General features: G+C 36.7%; 1 long non-coding RNA gene across 1 annotated transcript in view; it reads left to right on the top strand.

Moving 5' to 3' along the window:
- The first annotated feature begins 731 nt into the window (after positions 1 to 731).
- LOC140598575 (uncharacterized) overlaps positions 732 to 18,653 on the top strand; it is a 33,705-nt gene continuing 15,783 nt past the window's right edge. Inside the window, exon 1 of the long non-coding RNA XR_012001028.1 lies at positions 732 to 1,000. This is a non-coding gene — a long non-coding RNA (uncharacterized lncRNA). The remainder of the gene's footprint in view (positions 1,001 to 18,653) is intronic.

The following is an 18,653-nucleotide window of genomic DNA, read 5'->3' as shown; positions in this document are numbered from 1 at the left end:
ATCAATTCATAAGGGTAAGGCTAGGGTAATACAGAAAAGACAAAGAGAAGCTCTATGGTTTAATGACTGTGTTAGGCCTCAGGTTACTGCATTAGAACCAGAACATTTACCTTTGAATGTGTACTGAAAAGCTGAACCAAACCCATCACACATTCCCATTGTTTCCCTACTGATAAAAAGTTGGGGGGATCCCAGGGTGGCTCAGCGGTTTAGCGCCTGCCTTTGGCCCAGGGCGTGATCTTGGAGTCCCGGGATGGAGTCCCATGTCTGGCTCCCTGCATGGAGCCTGCTTCTCCCTCTGCCTGTGTCTCTGCCTCTCTCTCTCTCTCTCTCTCTCTCTCTCTCTGTCTCTCATGAATAAATAAATAAAATCTTAAAAAAAAAAAGTTGGAAATTATCACCAAAACATAATAACTACTTAAGAAGAGGCAATAAAACATATTCTATGCCACCTCTTGAATAATCAGGACCAACTCCATTCCTTAGCAGGAAGTGAAAGAGACAGATCAGCTATTTAGTCACTTAAGTTAGTTCAACTTCAGAATAGGTTGAAAAAAAGTTAATCTTGCCAGAAAAGAGGTCTGGATTTTACCCTTGTCTCCTGGAAGATGATCTCTAGAAAGAGTATCTTTTTTAAATTGGGAGCTTTGGGACACATAAGAAATTCTAACAATGTGACTTATGATGGAAGTTTGGGGCCACGCAGCATCCGCTCTACCTCATTTGGGGCTGGAGAGTAAAAGTTTCAACCCTGCCTCCCAGTCAGACATTTAGGCAATCAACTCTATCATGGAAGCCTAGGTGAGTTTCTCTGGTTGGCAGTACTCCATGTGTATCATCACACGTCATCACCAGAAAAGTAACACTGTCCATGACTCCCTGAGGAAAGGAAAACTGGAAACTCCTTGTTTGGAACTTTCTTGGATTCTGCTTCATGAATCTCTTCCACTGGCTGATTTTTTTAAAGATCTTTATCCTTTCCCTACAATAAACTGTGACTGTGAGTATAACAGCCCACAGTAAGTATGATGTATCCTTCTAGTGAACTAGCAAAACTGAGGGTGATCTTTGGAACCCCCAAATTCTGTAGTTGGTGTCAGAAATGTGTGGTCTTGGGGTGGTCTCGATGGTTCAGTCAGTTGACTGCCTTGGGAAGTGAAAGTAGCAATAATCTTTAAAATGCTGTCAAGAATTGTGTAGAGCAGAAAAGGGATGTTCAGAGATGGCAATTTTTCCTTATCTTGTCTCATTTTCTGATGAATTTTAATTCTTATGAGGTCTGGCTTTCAGAAGCATTTCATGTATGTGCAACAAATTCTTTTCTCTTATTGTAATTATATGAAATGCTGTTATAATTTTTTTTTTTTTTTGGTCTGGAGCATGCGCTCTTTTAGTTATCTATTGTTATAAACCAAACCACCTCAAATACTCATTGTCTCATGAATCTGCAATGGAGGCAGGGCCCAGTGAGGACAGTGCATCTTTAATCCACTTAGCATCAAATGGAGTGGCTTGAAGGCTGGGGGCCAGAAATTATCTAAAGACTCATTTACATGTTTAGTTGTTGTTGTTGGCTGGGAATTCAGTTGGAGCTATGGCCCGAACACCTAGATGTGACTTTTATATGTGGATGTTTGGCTTCCTCTCAACATGGTGTTTAGGTTCCAAGGACAAAAGTCCCAAAGGAGAGAGAGCCAGGAGGAAGCTTTACCAATCTTATGACCTCACTTCAGAAGCCATGCACTCTGAAGTCTATCATTCAGCTGCATTTTGTTTGTGGAGGGTCTCACAAAAGCCCATCTAATTTCAAAACAAGGGGAAATCTAACTTCTTGATGAGGGCTGGCTGGCAAAGTTCTGGAAAAGCACAAGGGACCAACAATAATGCTTGTCCCATTTTTGGACAAAATTATTTACTATAGCAATTCCCTATGAGAAAGGAAAATGAATGACCTGAGTTCATTTTTCCATAAGGAAAATAAAAAAACACTAGCACTATACTTTCATTCTATCTCATAAATAATATGGCATGTGTGCACATTAAGAACTTCAAATTAAAGCTGACAAGCTTTTATGTTCTTCATACTAAGTGTCATACTTTTCTCTATTCTCTTATTAACCCGTTGGTAGTCAACTGATCTGGGTAATTCTCAGGGCCTGAATAAGAATAAAACTCTTATAAGTGTCTCAGTCTTGAAAGAAAACAAGGAATGGCTCGTTCCCTCATGCTAACCTTTTGTGAAATAACATTTCAAGGAATAACTATTTATGTTTAAATGCCTTAGGAAAAAAGATACTCCATGTGATATTTTGCTAAAAATGGTTTTTTTGGGGGGTTATGGAAAGAAGTCTTTAAGAAGTAATCAAAAAAGATTTCTGATAGATACTAGACATCAGACTAAATGGATTACTGGCAATATTTAATTTGCCAATTTCAATATTGCTAACCCATTTTCCTTAGTTGGTTGTGCCAGGAGCAGTAGCCTCCAAAACCACAGCTTACTTAAATAGCAGCTTAATTCAACTGATAACACATTCTTTTCCCTGAAGATAATTGTTTAAAATTGTTTTAATAGCTGACTCTGGCTTCAGATCAAGTATTCACTGCTGTCAATAAAATGCAACATTATCTTATATGGCTTTTCCAGTTTTTCTCCATAAGTCAGGCTTTCTAGACTTTCATGAATATATTTTTTTTAAAGCTCAGTAATTGAAGATTCTACAAATATGGAGTGGGGCTTACAGTCTTGGATACCAATAAATCTCTCCAGTCAAACAGTGATATTTTTTTCCTCTTTGCCAGTTATGTGAGAAACACAAATCAGGATCAAAAATACTAAAGATGAAACAAGTCAGAGTTTCCAACGTTTTTACAATTGTTCCCACAATTCAGGATCCTAAAATATGGGATATAGAAGGAAGGTAGGAACATAGGAAGAAAAAGATAGAAGGAAACATTAAGAAAGAAAGAAATTTTGATTTAGTGTATTGCAATATTTTGTAAAGTTACATTAGAAGCAATTTACTGGGCAGCCCGGGTGGCTCAGCAGTTTAGCGCTGCCTTCAGCCCAGGGTCTGATCCTGGAGACTCAGGATCGAGTCCCACATCGGGCTCCCTGCATGGAGCCTGCTTCTCCCTCTGCCTGTGTCTCTGCCTCTCTCTCTCTCTCTCTGTGTCTCTCATGAATAAATAAATAAAATCTTAAAAAAAAGAAGCAATTTACTTTGAGTAAATGATCATAATTTTCAAAGTGCAAGTATTTTGAATGTTAGAAATATTAGCTACAAAAAGTCTACTTCAAGGACAAACATGGATCAAGATAATATAGGTTTTTATTTTTATTTTATTTTATTTTTTTAGGTTTTTAAACTGAGATTATTTTACAATATTTTGAAAAAGTAAAATGTTATCATACATATATGAAAATACATATATGTACATATGAAATCCCTTATAGATTTATCAATAACATTTTCACATCAGTTAGGGCCCAGAAGCATAGCTCATCATGTCCTTTGTGGTAGGCTCAGTATGGTGGAAAGAAAGTGAGTGAATGGTAGTTCAAGACAGAGGGCCCAATTTGCTATCGTTTTGAAAATTCATGTCACTTCCCTAAAGCCTAAAGTTACACGATTTCTTTTCCTTTAGTGCCCACGGTTCTGGGTCATGCTGCTTTGAAAAATGAAGACGTAGAACAAGATGAAGAGTGGTGGGCAGCAAAGCAAAGTTTATTGAGTGATAGTTAAGCAAAGTTTATTGAGAGTACAAAGTTCCCAAAGTGGCAGGGGACCCAAGAGGTTGCCACTGGAGTTCCCAAGTCTAGCGGGGTTTATGGGCTTCTGGCGGAGCTGTTTTAATCTGATTAACCATCCATAAACCCGTCATCCAATCAGGTTTTTGTCATCTACCTAGCACATGAAAAAGCATGGAGGGCTCCTTCCTGGGTAGTGTAAAATCCTTCTAAAGGGTGGTTTCCTCTTAGGGTGGGGGTTCCTTGTCCCTGCCTGACTTTCTTCCAACTATCCTTCATTACTAGCTTCTTCACCTATCAAGTAAGATGCGATAAAAATTAAATCACACTTTTATTTATTTTAAAGATTTTATTTATTTATTCATGAGAGACACAGAGAGGCAGAAATGTACGCAGAGGGAAAAACAGGATCCCTCGGGAGAGCCCAATGCAGGACTCAATCCCAGGACCCCAGGGTCACTCCCTGAGCCCAAGGCGGATGCTCAACCACTGAGCCACCCACGTGTCCCAAATCACACTTTTATTTTATGAATTAAACAAAAATACGTAGATGGAATTTATTTAAAAATTAAAAAGTACTACATAGATTATATCAGAATCACTATATTTACCATTTTGAATATCACACTGCTAAATATGAGCAAATAAGAAATTGTTCTTTTCCAGATTTATTATGCATTTTTTAAAATTAGATTTGAAGTTACAAATCGGAAGATGGGAGAAAACTACATGTTGAAATGCTAACCAAAACCCAGTTTTGAAGTATTTTATAACTTATCCTTAAAATTTAGTATAATTAGTCCTCTGCTTCCATTCCAAAACAACATTCTTCAGAAACTCATGTATTTCACATTCCAATATTTATATATTATGGAGGCAAAATAGTAAGGGAATAGTGTGTCAGTATCATATAAGTTTTTTTTTTAAAGATTTTATTTGTTTGTTTGAGAGAGAGAGAATGAGAGGAGGGAGAGAGAGAGAAACAGACTGCCTGCTGAGCAGGGAGCCCAGGCTCAATCCCAGGACCAGATGATCATAACCTGAACCAAAGGCAGATGCTTAACCAACTGAACCAACACGCAGGTAGCCCAGTATGATGTAGGTTTTTTTGAACCACTTTTAGATTAACTGATGTTTTACAGAGAGAGGAACTTGATTAACTTTCTCTTTAGTATGTAAGGTTTTCTTTCCTTAAAAAAAAAAAATCAAACAGGAAGAAGAGTTAGGAAAAGTTAGCAATAAATAGGATTTCTCAGGATTGTTTTTGAAGTGGCATCAGCATGGAAAGTAAAGCTTGATCAGTATTTCCAAATAAATGTTGTAGATCATAAATTAAATCAGCTCATTTAACAATCCTTCAGTGTCTTACTGCCCAGTTTGGGTTCATACTTTGAGTAGAGAGACAAAAATGTCCCTCATCATCACTGCAATGAGAAAATCATGGATGCGGTAATAAATCACATGGCCAGTGTGGTGGGCATCTCACCAGAGAAATAACATCCTCTGTTCGGAGTCTCCAAATCCATGACATGATTCTCTGGACTTAACGAGAATTACAGCTATGTTAAGATTCACTTTCCTGCCTGCCCATTGAAGAGAAGTAAAACAATCTTGCCCCTTTAAGCCAGTTACTCCTAGAGTCCAGACAGCACTCATCATCATGAAGTTGTTTGGCAAGAGCCTGAGTCTGTTCCCCAACTTCCAGTCACCACAGTTTGAGTCATTTTGACAAGTCCCGGTGGCAACCATAGGATGGAAAGAATGATAAGGCTTGGACCAAAAAGAATATGATTGAAATCTAAATTATGTCACTTGGATTTGAGTGAGTTTGAGCACATCAATCAACTTCCCTAAACTTTAGATTGCTCTATAAAACAAAATTAGTGCCTTAACACCTATACCAAAGTGAAAACACTGTGAAATCTCCAAGTCCATCTGTGTCAAGTTTTAGGGTGCTTCAGCACAAGCTGAGGGACTTGTTGACACACGGATAGCCCCACCCTAATAGGTCCTGACTCGGTAGGTCATGTGCGGGGCCTGGGAATTTGCATTTTGATAAGTTCCCAGGCAATGGTCCTGTTCCTGGACCAGGTGCCACACTTGGAGCACAACTGCTCTAAAATATTATACAAATATAAGTGAATAACATTAGTATAGTAGTAGGTGCCAAAGTAGCTGTTAAACAGTCTGTAGGCAAAACAAATCTGAAATAAAATGCAATCCATTGCATAAGGCTGCAGGAAGGCTGAACACAGCATGCCACCACAGTGAGCAGAAACTTCTCAGATCACTGTGAGGATTACCACACAAGCCATGTACGTGTTGTGGTGAGATTTTTTCCAGCCAGATATGCTGTGCTCAACAGTCTGAGAGAGGAGAGTGCCTACGCACCCAATTCTTTTTAAAGTCTCAGAAGGCTGTCTTTCTAGGAGAGATCACTTCCTCCATTTGGAAATTTGACTTTATTCTTGTTTTTGCTTCTTCAAGCCTACTCATCAACTTATTTCTTCAGTCAAGTTTTGACCAAAAACAATCTGGACTCAATATTTAATAGACATATTTGGTAAATAGTGGTAAACTTTACACCAAACAAATGAAAGTGCATCAAGCTTTGGTGGTGGTGGCAAATGATAATCCCATTCCTTCTCATCTGGTTTACTGCTAGTACACATAAAAATACAAAAATTATAGTCTCTAGACTGCTCTTTGGACAAAATTCAAAAATTTAATTTAAAACTTTCAAAGACTCTGTGGAAACATAATTCTCTGTGAAACTAACTTCTTTTAAGGAAAACCAGAAAATATGATGCTTTAAAAAACAGAATTATTAGTTGTAAAATTTATACACACACAATTTTCCAAGGTAATGTTGAAGTTACCACTTTCTTCAAGTGCCCCTCAAAATAATACATGCCATTTTTCTAAATGGATTCTGGACAAAGAAAGTCTGTGAAAGTGATCTACTTGCGACTGTGTCTTATGTCTTTTTAAAGTACCTCAGGGCTCAAGTCTGCATCGAGAAGAATTGCTTTACTCTGCTCAATTTTACCCCAAATTATTACCCTGCAACATGAAAGTGTAAGGCATTTTATTAACAGAACAAAATTACTCTTTTCTCCCATTAAGGCTCAGTACTAGATCCATGTATTTTTACTATAGACTTATAAAAACTAAGGAGTTAAAACTTGCCCTGGTCCAGAACCTGGTATTAGCTCCTGAGTCTGCTTTCTTACTAATTTCTGGCTTACTAGAATAATGCTATCAGAGATTTGTACACAGTCAAGTATAAATCACACAATATTGAGAACTAAACATTCTTTCTGACATCACCAGCTAATATGAGGGAAAATGAAAGTGATAGTATATTATTGTACTGACAGTATGGATGCATATAAGCTTGCTGAAACACATGTTTCTTAAATTATAGGCTAAATTCATCGAGGCTTTTCCCAACAAACTTTCTAATAGCTCTCTTGAATGGTTTCTGGTAAACAGACTTGGAGAAGAGACCTCATTCACCTTTGTTTAATATCTAACTGCAAAATTGATATTGACCAGTGACATAATTAAGGATAATAAATGGACTTGAGAACTAGTGCTTCCATTGGGAAGGGAACAGAGGCCCTATGAATAGCTCTGAATTGCAGAATTGAATTCTCATATCCAAAAGCTACACAATAGTCCCTTCTATACGACATGACTACAGTTTTTGTTAAATGTAGTACTTAATACGTCAAGGCTTTACATTGCTAGCTGGTATTATATTGAATTCCAGACCTGAACACATGCCCATGCTTATTGCTCAAATGCAGAACTAATGCACAATTCCAGTGAAAAGTACATGTTGTGGTTCTAACTGTATGCATTCTGGACATTCCACTGAACTTACCCCAAACCCAGGTAAAATAAGCAACTTGTCACTCTGATGAACTCTCAAATAAACTATTTGATAATTTAAAATGACCTAATGTGATGTGATAAGAAAAATATATCTTAGGAAATATGTAACAAGTTTGCTCAAAACAAAGACAAAGGGATCAAAGCAACTGAAATAGATTTAGTGCAGTAAAAAATAGACAGTTCTATGCCCTCAAGGTCCATGGCTAGTGAGAAAAGGCAAGTTCCCTTTTTCCATTCCATTTTCTCAGCTTCTGAAAGAAACATGCTTAAAAATGCTTAACTCTTTTTTTTTTTAATTTTTTTTTTAGGAACAGACAGCCTATTAAGAAGCATGTGTATCCTAGTCAAATCATCTATGCACTCTTATTGTGCCCTAAGCTTTGAGTTATTTTTGCATGGGAGGGCACTCATACAGTGATGCCATGTACTATTAGCCTCCACTAACAACAAAATGTAAGATGCTCTGAGCTTTCTCCTCATAGTACAGTATATAAATGGTTTTAAGTCTCATTCCTCCTTCATCAACATTGAAGTCATTCTACATGATATTTGTATTTTTTTCAAATTTTTTAACATGTGGGAGCAATATAAGTCCATAAAGAATAAGCATTCCGAGAATCACAAAACTAAGATCATTGGGATACAAACCTTTTGGCACATTGCAATATATCAGTATTGAGAACTCTCAAGATCCTGGACAGTTGATCTTGAATTTATCTTCATTTAATTTTTCAACTACCTCATTGCACTGAAAGTTATTTTACTATAAACAAAAGCCCAAAACAAAACTTTTACACCAACATCATTATATGGATACTATACTAAAAATAATATATATTCCACACATGCACACACACACATTCAAATTTAGTTTTCCAATACTCACTATAAGATTCTGTTTACTTTCACTTGTTTTATTGTTTTAATTGCTAATTATTGAGGATATATTAAGGTCAGGCACTAATAGTGGATAAAGATAAATTAGATATGTTAGATGACATTGCAAACCTCACACACTATTAAGAGAGATTTGAAGAAAAAATAGAAAATAAACCTCATTCATAAACAGATAATCACAATGTAGTGTGAAAAATGCCAAGTTAGTTTATTTTTTATTTTTTATTTTATTACAGACCCTAAGCAAGAGATAGCTCAATTGAGTTTCCCTAAGTTCTTGGTCTAGGTCTTTTTCTTCTGCATCCAGGAGTTTCCTCATAACTCATTAACTTGTAATATCATCCCTGCCTACCACACCAAGATATACACTCCAAGTGTTAAATATAAAAGTTCATTAAAACTTAACTCAGCTGCTCTGCATACTCCCATTCCTAGCAGCAGTTCCTTATTATTATCAAATGATTTCAAAATGTACCCTGCCACAACACATCCACCTATCAGCAAGCAAAATCAGTACTGCTGCTTCTCCAGGCACATCAAAGCAAACATAAACATTTTAAGTGCACCACAAAGTGAAAATCGCTTTAGGTGTTCAGGATTCAAAAGAACAAATGCAGTGGCACAAGTGCCCAAGAAGTTTCCTTTTAAACACAGATTTAATACGCACTCACTAAGCATCTATGAGACAGGGTCCAGGCTGGGTACTAAGGATTCAGAAAGAAATGAGACATGGTGGATGCCTGACAGGATCAGGTAATCTAGCAACTGATAATTAAAATAAAGAAATTAGGATTAGGATACCTGGGTGGCTCAGTGGTTGAGCATCTGCCTTTGGCTCAGGTCGTGATCCCGGGGTCCTAGGATTGAGTCCCACATCAGGCTCCTCGCAGGGCGCCTGCTTCTCCCTTTGCCTGTGTCTGCCTCTCTCTGTGTCTCTCATGAATAAATAAATAAATTTGTTTAAAAAAAAAAAAGAAACTAGGATTAAGACATTTGGTATCTGTAACAGAATAGTTACCAGCAAATTTGACTACACAATTGTTTCGAACAATTTGTTCCCTAATTAGCTACCAATTTAAAGTATTGAAGGTATTTTTAACTTCCAAAGATTAGCTATCAACTTAGTTACCAAATTACCAACTCTAAATATTGAAGATATGTTTAAATAGTGGGTGGGGGGTAAAGATGCTCCCTAATTAATTGGGTCAAATTATTCTTTTTTTCAGAAAGTAAATAGTGTATAGAGCATCTTAGAATGTTAACGCATACTGGGGTGCTCGGGTGGTTTACTCAGTTAAGTGTTTGACTTGATTTTGATCTTTAGGTCATGATTTCAGGGTCATGAGATAGAGCCCCAAGTCTGGCTCCACACTGAGCATAGAGCCTACTTAAGATTCTCTCTCTCCCCCTGCCCCTCCACCTGCTGGCTTGCACACGCTCTCTCTCTCTCTCCCTCTCTCTGTCTCTCTGTCTCTCTCTCTCTCACACACACACACACACACACAAAAAGTGTTAACACAGACTGAAAGAAGTGCTTTCCAACACTGTTTGGGGAGAATTCTCTTTGCACTGGCACGTTAGCTCCAATTTCGGCCTATGCACACTTACACACAATCCTCTGTCCGTAAAATACTTTGAATCTATAATTCCACTTACTGAAATAGTCCTTTTTCTGTCTGAACTAGATGCATTTACCATTTATATTACATTCAGGTAGCATTACTGCACTTCAGTAGTAGGTCTCTAGCAATTACCTAGGATAGTTTTTAGACTGATGTTTAATTCATTATGAACTAAGTTCAAAATTCTGCAGTCTGCCACTTACAGGAGACATCATATCCATGCCCTAACTGCCATTAATTTACATCAAATGTCTTTTAACAGGGGGAGGGGGAAGATTAGTTTAATTTGGGGGCATTTGTGACTTTTTTCTACACTATAGAACTTGCCTAAGGAAGAATCATTTCCCCATTTCTAAAGCCCCATGCTTGTCTTTTGGTTTGGTCATTTGGAAATGTCTCCTAGCCAAGAAATGTGGAGTTCTTTGCTATAGGAATAAGAGAAAAATAACTTCTTTTTTTTTCACCACAAATCCTGACTGTAAACACAGGCATGCCCCTCCATGACCCTGGATGCGCCAGTTACACATATACACGGAGCATGGGAATCCTCTTCTTTGCGGCCCTCACCTGCCACTCCCATCACACTGCAGCCGCAGCTCCAAGCAGGCAGTAAATCTGTCAGTGGGGCCTAGCACCAAATGGCACTGGGTTCCTATCTAGCCTTTTAAGACAAGCCTCCGAACACTTTCTTCCCCTTAGATTGACATAAATGCTTCACTCAGAAAAAGACTGATATCAAAATCTTTACTCAAGTTGCTTTTTCTCTTAAAAAGTTTTATCAATACAAACCGATAAGAACAAATTTCAAAGAATCATCTAAATGTATCCATACTTGAAAAATCAAGGACACTCATTTTGTTTTGATTTGCCCGTAAATACTGCCTAGTGCCTGAAGAGCTGAAGATAAACCGAGGGATATGTTGAGAGTGGATCACTTGGCAGTCAGGTTTGAAGACTGTACTTCCAAAGCTCCATCAACTACTTCAAGTGAAAGGGCTGTGTTTACCCACCTCTAACTTCGAACACCACACTTTCAGCTTCTCTGTCTCCCATTAGCTCCAATTCAGTGCAATTATCAATGATGTATTGAAATAGAGGGTCACAAAGTAATCTGAGAAGGGGAAAAAAAAGACCCTGCATTCTAAATATTACAGCCATTTTGGAAAGGATGACTAGCACAGAAATTCTCAAGCCTCATAATCAACTGTATAGCTACTTTCTGCAAAATTAATTAATTTCTGCTATTTTAGATATACACTTCATTTTCAAAATATGTTTAATGGTTTGTTACATACATACATACACACATACACACACACATATATATTTAAAATGACTCCAACACTATATGAGACAAACAAAAGTCTGGAGTTACACCTGGGTTCAAATTCTATTTTGGCCACTTATATATAGGTTTATGAAGATTAAAGGAAATAGCATATATAAGTATCTAGAATGTGATGTGATAAAAAAAATATGTATCAGTCTTTACTTCTTCCTCATTTGCCATAAAATATTAGGGGTAAAAAAACATTTAAATCATGTTTACATGATCAACATAAACTTGTTGCTTTTAAATCTCCTAATAACTATGACTTGATTTTTTTTATTATTTTAGTACTGTTCCTTTTAATTTTTTTTCCCCTGTATGGACTAACGTCATTTTATTTCATGAAAGGATAGACTTTTCAACAAATGGTTTTGGGAAAATAGGATAACCACATGCAAAAGAATAAAGTCTGACCTTTACCTTACATCATATTCAAAGATAAACTCAAAAGAGATCAAAGATCTAAATGTAGAACCTCAATCATAAAACCCTCAGAACAAAACAGTGGGAAAAACTTCATGACATTAGATCTGGCAAATATTTCTCAGATATGACACCAAGCATAGGCAACAAAAGAAAACTAATAAATAAACTGGGCTTTACCAAACCTAAAAACTATCAGCATCAAAGGACATTTTCAACAGAGTAAAAAGGCAGAACACTGCATGGAAAAAAATATTTGCAAATCATGTATCTGACAAAGTGTTAATACCCAGATTTATCATTAACTCCTACAACTCAATAACAACAAAAACCAAACAATTCAATTAAAAAACAGGCAAAGTTCTTGAACTGACATTTCTCCAAGAAAGATATAAAAATGACCAAGAGGCATATGAAAAGATGCTCAGCATCACTACACATTAGGAAAATGTGAATCGAAACCACAATGATACCATTTTACTCATTAGGATGGCCATTATCCAAAAAGTAAACAAACAAACAGAAAACAGGTGTTGGCAAGGAAGTAAAGGAATGTACACTGCCAGTGGAAATGTAAAATGGTGCAGCTGCTATAGAAAACAGTATGGTGATTCCTCAAAAATTAAAAGTAGAATAACTACATGATCCAGCAATTCTACTTCTGGGCATATACCCAAAAGAACTGAAAGCAGCTATTTGATATACTTCCTGAGGCAAGGGAAACAAAAGCAAAAATAAATTATTGAAACTACAGATAAATAAAAAGCTTCTGCACAGCAAAAGAAACAATGAACAAAACTAAAAGGCAGCCTACAGAATGGGAGAAGATTTTTGCCAATGATATATCTGATAAAGAGTTACAATCCAAAATCTATAAAGAACTTATACAAGTCAACACCCCAAAACCAAATAATCCAATTAAAAAATGGGCAGAAGACATGAACAGACACGAAGAAGACATACAGATGGCCAACAGACACATGAAAAGACATTTGTCATTAGGGCGGCTGGGTGGCTCAGTCATTTGAGTGTCCAACTCTTGATTTTGGCTCAGGTCATGATCTCAGGGTCATGAGATTGGGCCCAGCATCGAGCCCTGTATTGGGTTCCATGCTCACTAGAGAGTCTGTTTGTCTCTATTTCTCTGTGCTCTTCCCCATCCCCCCCTCTTTCTCTCTTTCAAATAAATAAATAAAATCTTTTTAAAATGAAGGATGTTTATCATGACTTACCATCAGGGAAATGCAAGTCAAAACTACAATGAGGTATCACCTCATACCTGTCAGAATGGCCAAAATCAACAACACAAGAAACAATAAGGGTTAGTGAGGATGTGGAGGAAAAGGAGTCCCATGCACTCTTGATGGGAATGCAAATTAGTACAGCCATTATGGGAGACAGTATGGAGTTTCCTCAAAAAGTTAAAAATAAAACTACCTTACTACTGGGAATTCACTCAAAGAACACAAAAACACTAACTCAAAGGGATACATGCCCCCTATATTTATACCTACATTATTTACAATAGCTAAGTTATTGGAAGCAGCCCAAGTGTCTATGAATTGATGAATGGATAAAGATGTGGCATATATACAATGGAATATCATTCAGCCATAAAAAAGAATGAAATCTTCCCATTTTAAGTAACATAGATGGAGTTAGAGAGTATAATGCTAAGTGAAGTAAGTCAGTCAGAGAAAGACAAATACCATATGATTTCACGCCAGTGTGGAATTTAAGAAACCAAACAAACAAGTAAAGGGGGACAAAAGAGAGAAACAAATCAAGAAAAAGACTCTTAATTATAAAGAACAAAATGATGGTTACCAGAGGTGTGGAGGATGGAAGAATGGGTGAATTAGGTGATGGGGGATTAAAGAGTACACTTGCTGTGATGAGCACTGGGTATTGTATGGAAGTGTTGAACACTGTATTGTACACCTGAACCCAATAGAACACTGTATGTTAACAAAGTGGAATGAAAGTTTTTAAAAAAGAAAGCAGCTACTTGAACAGGTATTTGTATTACCCATGTTGATAACAGCATTTTTTACAATAGCCAAAAGGTAGAAGCAACCCAAGTGCTAATTGATGGGTGAATGGAGAAACAAAATGTGGTATATACATACGATGGAATATTATGCAAATTTAAAAAGGAAAGAAATTCTGACACATGCCACAAAATGGATAGACCTTGAAGACAACACTTTAAGCCACTCACCAAAGGATATGTCCTATATGATATACCACATTGATGAAGTACCTAGAGCAGTCAAAATTTATACACAGAAATTAGAATCGTGGCTTCCAGGAGTTTGGAGAAGTGAGTAAGGAGTTTAATTTTGGGTAGATGAAAAAAGTTCTGGAGATGGATGGTGTGATGTTTGCACAATGATGTGAATGTACTTAATGCCACTGAATGGTACACTGAAAAATGGTTAAAATGGTAACTTTTATGCTATATATATATATATATATATATATATATTAAGATTTTATTTATTTATTCATGAGAGACAGAGAGAAAGAGAGAGAGAGGCAGAGACACAGAGGGATAAGCAGGCTCCATGCAGGGAGCCTGACGTGGGACTCGATCCCGGATCTCCAGGATCAGGCCCTGGGCTGAAGGCGGCACTAAACCGCTGAGCCACCAGGACTGCCCATGCTATATATGTTTTATCACAATAAACAAAATCAATTACCAAGGTCTAGCTTATTCTACCCAGAAGACAGTTTTAATCGAAATATGAGATTTTGATAAGAAAATCCATTCACACCTGTAGGATAGCACTCCACTTTTAAAAGCTGATCCTGGACAGCCTGGGCAACTTCTTCCTTTTAGGACTGATATAAAGATGCTGTAAGACAAAACTAAATAAATTAATTAACTTAAAAATGTTTAAAAAGAAAGATTTCTATAAGGTAATACAAATATATATGTATATGTGAATATACATATATACATACTTACATATGTATGTATATCATTATTAAACATTAGCATAATCTGAATATCACACACTAGGTATCATTATACCCAAACTGCCTTCCCACATGTTCCACAAAAGTATATCCAGAATTATTTCAGCTAAAAACAGTTATCACCCAAATACTATTTCGGCAATGTCATCTACCTGTTAAGAGCAGTTCTCTCTTGCAAGTACTTAAAGACAGACAGGCAGGTAGAGAACTATTGTAAGACAAAGTAAAGGCAAGTCAAGAAACTAGTTCAAATTTGTGTGTCAACATTTCAGAAGAGGCAGCTTCTTGTCTGTTTCCAGACGGCAGACATTTGTTTATTTGTATCATAGAGAGTTTTATTTTTTTCATTTCACATTTTATTATTTTGTCTTAGAAAAGAAATTCATGAATGAAACAAGCTAAACTGAATGAAAAAAGAGTTAATGACTTCCTTGTCTCTTTTTCCACCTCCTACCCTGGGTAATCAATGTTAGCATTTTTCTCCTTGACCATACAAATATATAGAAGCAGATATGTACATACAATTCTTTTTTTTTTTTTGTACACACAATTCTGAAGAGGATTTATTTTTACAAAAATGGAATTGTATCAAATACATTGCATCACTCATGTAACATAAACATTCATCTAGTTCATAAATATGAATCTAACTCATTTCAAATTATAGAATTATATCCCCTAGGATGATACACCACAACTGATTCAGCTTGGACATTCATGGGTTTGTTTTGCCAGTTTACGTGTTTGTAAATCATTACAAAAAAGTTCTATGGTAAATAGCCTTATATAAATATCTTTCCAAAATAGAGCTTTTATTTCTTATTTTAAGCTAGATTTTCAAAGAGCCAATGAATATATATATTTTTAAATTTGAAATTGACTATTTAATATGCATGGATCTTTCCTCTATTCTACTTGCCTGATCTAGTTGTCTTTTTCTAGGGTGGTAACATATTGTTTTGATTATAGGTTGTGGTAGAGAGAACAATTGCTCATCAGTATCTGTGTTTTCCTCATCTTCCTGGGTATACCACTAGAATACATTTCTCATTCTTCTTGCATTTATTTTTTTAAAAAAAAATTATTTATTTGAGAGAAATAGAGAGAAAGCAGGAGCAGGCGGGGGAGGGGCAGAGGAGGAAGCAAACTCCCCACTGAGTAGGGAGCCAGATATGGAGCTCAATCTCAGGACCCTGGGATCATGACCTGAGCTGAAGGCAGACACTTAACCTACTGAATCACCAGGTGCCCCTCATTCTTCTTGCATTTAGGTGAAGCCATATGATTAGTAATTACTCATCAAGCAAGTTTTAAAAAAGTGAGACTTCTCCATCTTTTTGCCAATCACTGGATGGATGAAGACTTTCAGGAGAAAAGGAAAAGCCATAAGACAAAGAATACAGGTGTGCTGGTCTATCAATGTTTTGCCTCTCCGCGCCAAATCTACCCCTCTTTGCCCTGCTTTGTTACACTAAAGTTTAGATCCAATAAACAAACACTTCTCCTTTGCTAGGTGGCACAAGGCTAAGTTTGTCAGCAGAAGGTGTTAGAGGGACCCTTTAAGAGGAATGGGATTCTCATCCTGATTCTGAGGTAGTTTGTCCTATTGATTCTTGCAGGACACTGCAACGGTGTGCCGGACACCTAGTGGCTCTCACTCGCCCACAAGTTTCCCTGGCACACAAGCAGGCAGCTTCTTACTGAGTCTAACATAGTGGGTAGCTTTCTGCTTGCCAGCGCCAGACTGTGGCAGCTCAGCAAACCTGCCCACCTTCCAATGGGCCACAAGCACATGCTCTCTAAAGAGCTCTGACTCTCAGCTTTCAGAGGCTGAAGGGGAGGCTCTTCCAAGTCTGTTCCTTGAGTACTCTGCCTCAGCCCTAGAGGTAGAAACTGCTTCCATATTTGCTAGTCCTCTATTCTTTAGAGTTCTCTCTATAACTTAATGGTTCATTCCCCCTAGTTCATAAACCTTCAATTTACCATTTCCCTGTTCAAATTACTGGTAGAGTTTCTGTCTCCTGACTAATACAGCATATCCTTGTCTGACTGTTGGAAAAGAGCCTCCCACCCCACACCACCCATTACAAGGATATGAAATAATTGTGTTTGGCCACTAAATTTCAAGGGTTGCTGTTTATAGCAATTAGACTACCTTGAACAAGCAATTGAATTAAATAATTATTGTAGCGGTTATTATCTGGTAAAGGGAGTACTCTAGGCCCTTTTTCAAACTGGCATAGCTACTCTCAGCCAATAATACTCTGATATGAAATTTGACTTCATTTATCTTATTCTAGTAAATGAAAATTTCACTCCACTGAAATTCCAACTGAAATAATATTTTTATGAAATGTTATGTTTTTATAATATTAACTCTTTCCCCTGGGAAACATATTATGACTCTGCAGTTGTTTCAACTTTATATAAAGTTCTCCAATAATGTAATTTTTTTCCATATAGGAATACCTTGCTTATTAAATTTCTTTTATTGTTACTTCAAATAAGATATCTTTGTTATAATTTTTAAATTGTTCTTTCTAATTCAAAGCATTTCTATAGATTTTTACATATTGATTTTTTTAATCTAGCTAAATTATAGACTATAAATTTTATCTATACTTATAAGAGACTACTTTGCCTTTGGATCATTACAAGTAATGCTTCTTTGAATAGTCTTGTACATCTCTTTTGGGTTGGTGTACACATTCAACTTAAAGTGAACACATGTCTAAGAAGTGGAATAGAGATTTATTGAGCCAAGATCTAGTCGTTGCAGTTTCATGACCAAGACTTTGGTATACTTTGAAAAAGTTAAATGATTTCTTTTACATTGACAAGTATGTATTTCAGAGAAATAGAACTTATCTGGTAAAATCAAATGTTATGGAAACAAGTGGTATGATTATTGCTGAACGGTTCCTAATAATTAAGCAGAAATGTCACTAGAATTAAAAAGGCTATTAACCAGATGTCACAGTGTGATAGGCCCAAATTATAGAAGGTCCTGACAGGGCATTATGTTTGCATTAGACACTAGGTAATGGACACTGAACAGCAGAGTGACCTGGTCTAAATAATACTTAAGGGAAACACTCCAGCAGATGAATGGCATAGAATGAAGTGTGAATTTAAGGTAGCGAGATCCTTACAAGCTGCTTGGAAGTGATCTCTTTTTGGAAACTTCAGAAAATGGGGAGACACAGGGAAAACTTCAGACATTTGTACCAAAATGAATCCAAAAACTTATCTTCCTTTGTAGTAGTTTCATCATATTTAAATGCAGCAAGAATGTAAACATCAAACTTTTCATATATTAAATTTTTAAAAAAGATTTTATTTATTTATTCACAAGAGAGAGAGATAGAGAGAGAGGCAGAGACACAGACAGAGGTAGAAACAGGCTCCATGCAGGGAGCCTGATGTGGGACTCGATCCCGGGTCCCCAGGATCATGCCCTGGGCCGAAGGTGGCTCTAAACCACTGACCCACACAGGCTGCCCCATATATTAAATTTATCTCACAATTTCCAGCCCAAATTTCAAGTTTGGTTCCAATTTTGTGTGAATATCTAAGAAAAAATTGATTGAGTTATAAAAGAAAAAAAATGTTTTATAATGATGACAATTACCAGAAGGCTTAGGAGAAAAAGAGTTTACCCTTCAAAAGCACAGCAGACATGCACAGAATTGTAATGATTTTAGTCATGTAATGATTTTAGTCATGCTAATAAAGTTGCTGGATTTCT

The sequence above is a fragment of the Vulpes vulpes genome, chromosome 4 (genome assembly GCF_048418805.1).
Source record: "Vulpes vulpes isolate BD-2025 chromosome 4, VulVul3, whole genome shotgun sequence".
Lineage (NCBI taxonomy): Eukaryota > Metazoa > Chordata > Mammalia > Carnivora > Canidae > Vulpes > Vulpes vulpes.
Note: the sequence above shows the minus strand (reverse complement) of the source record. Positions and strands in the feature narration are given on the sequence as shown.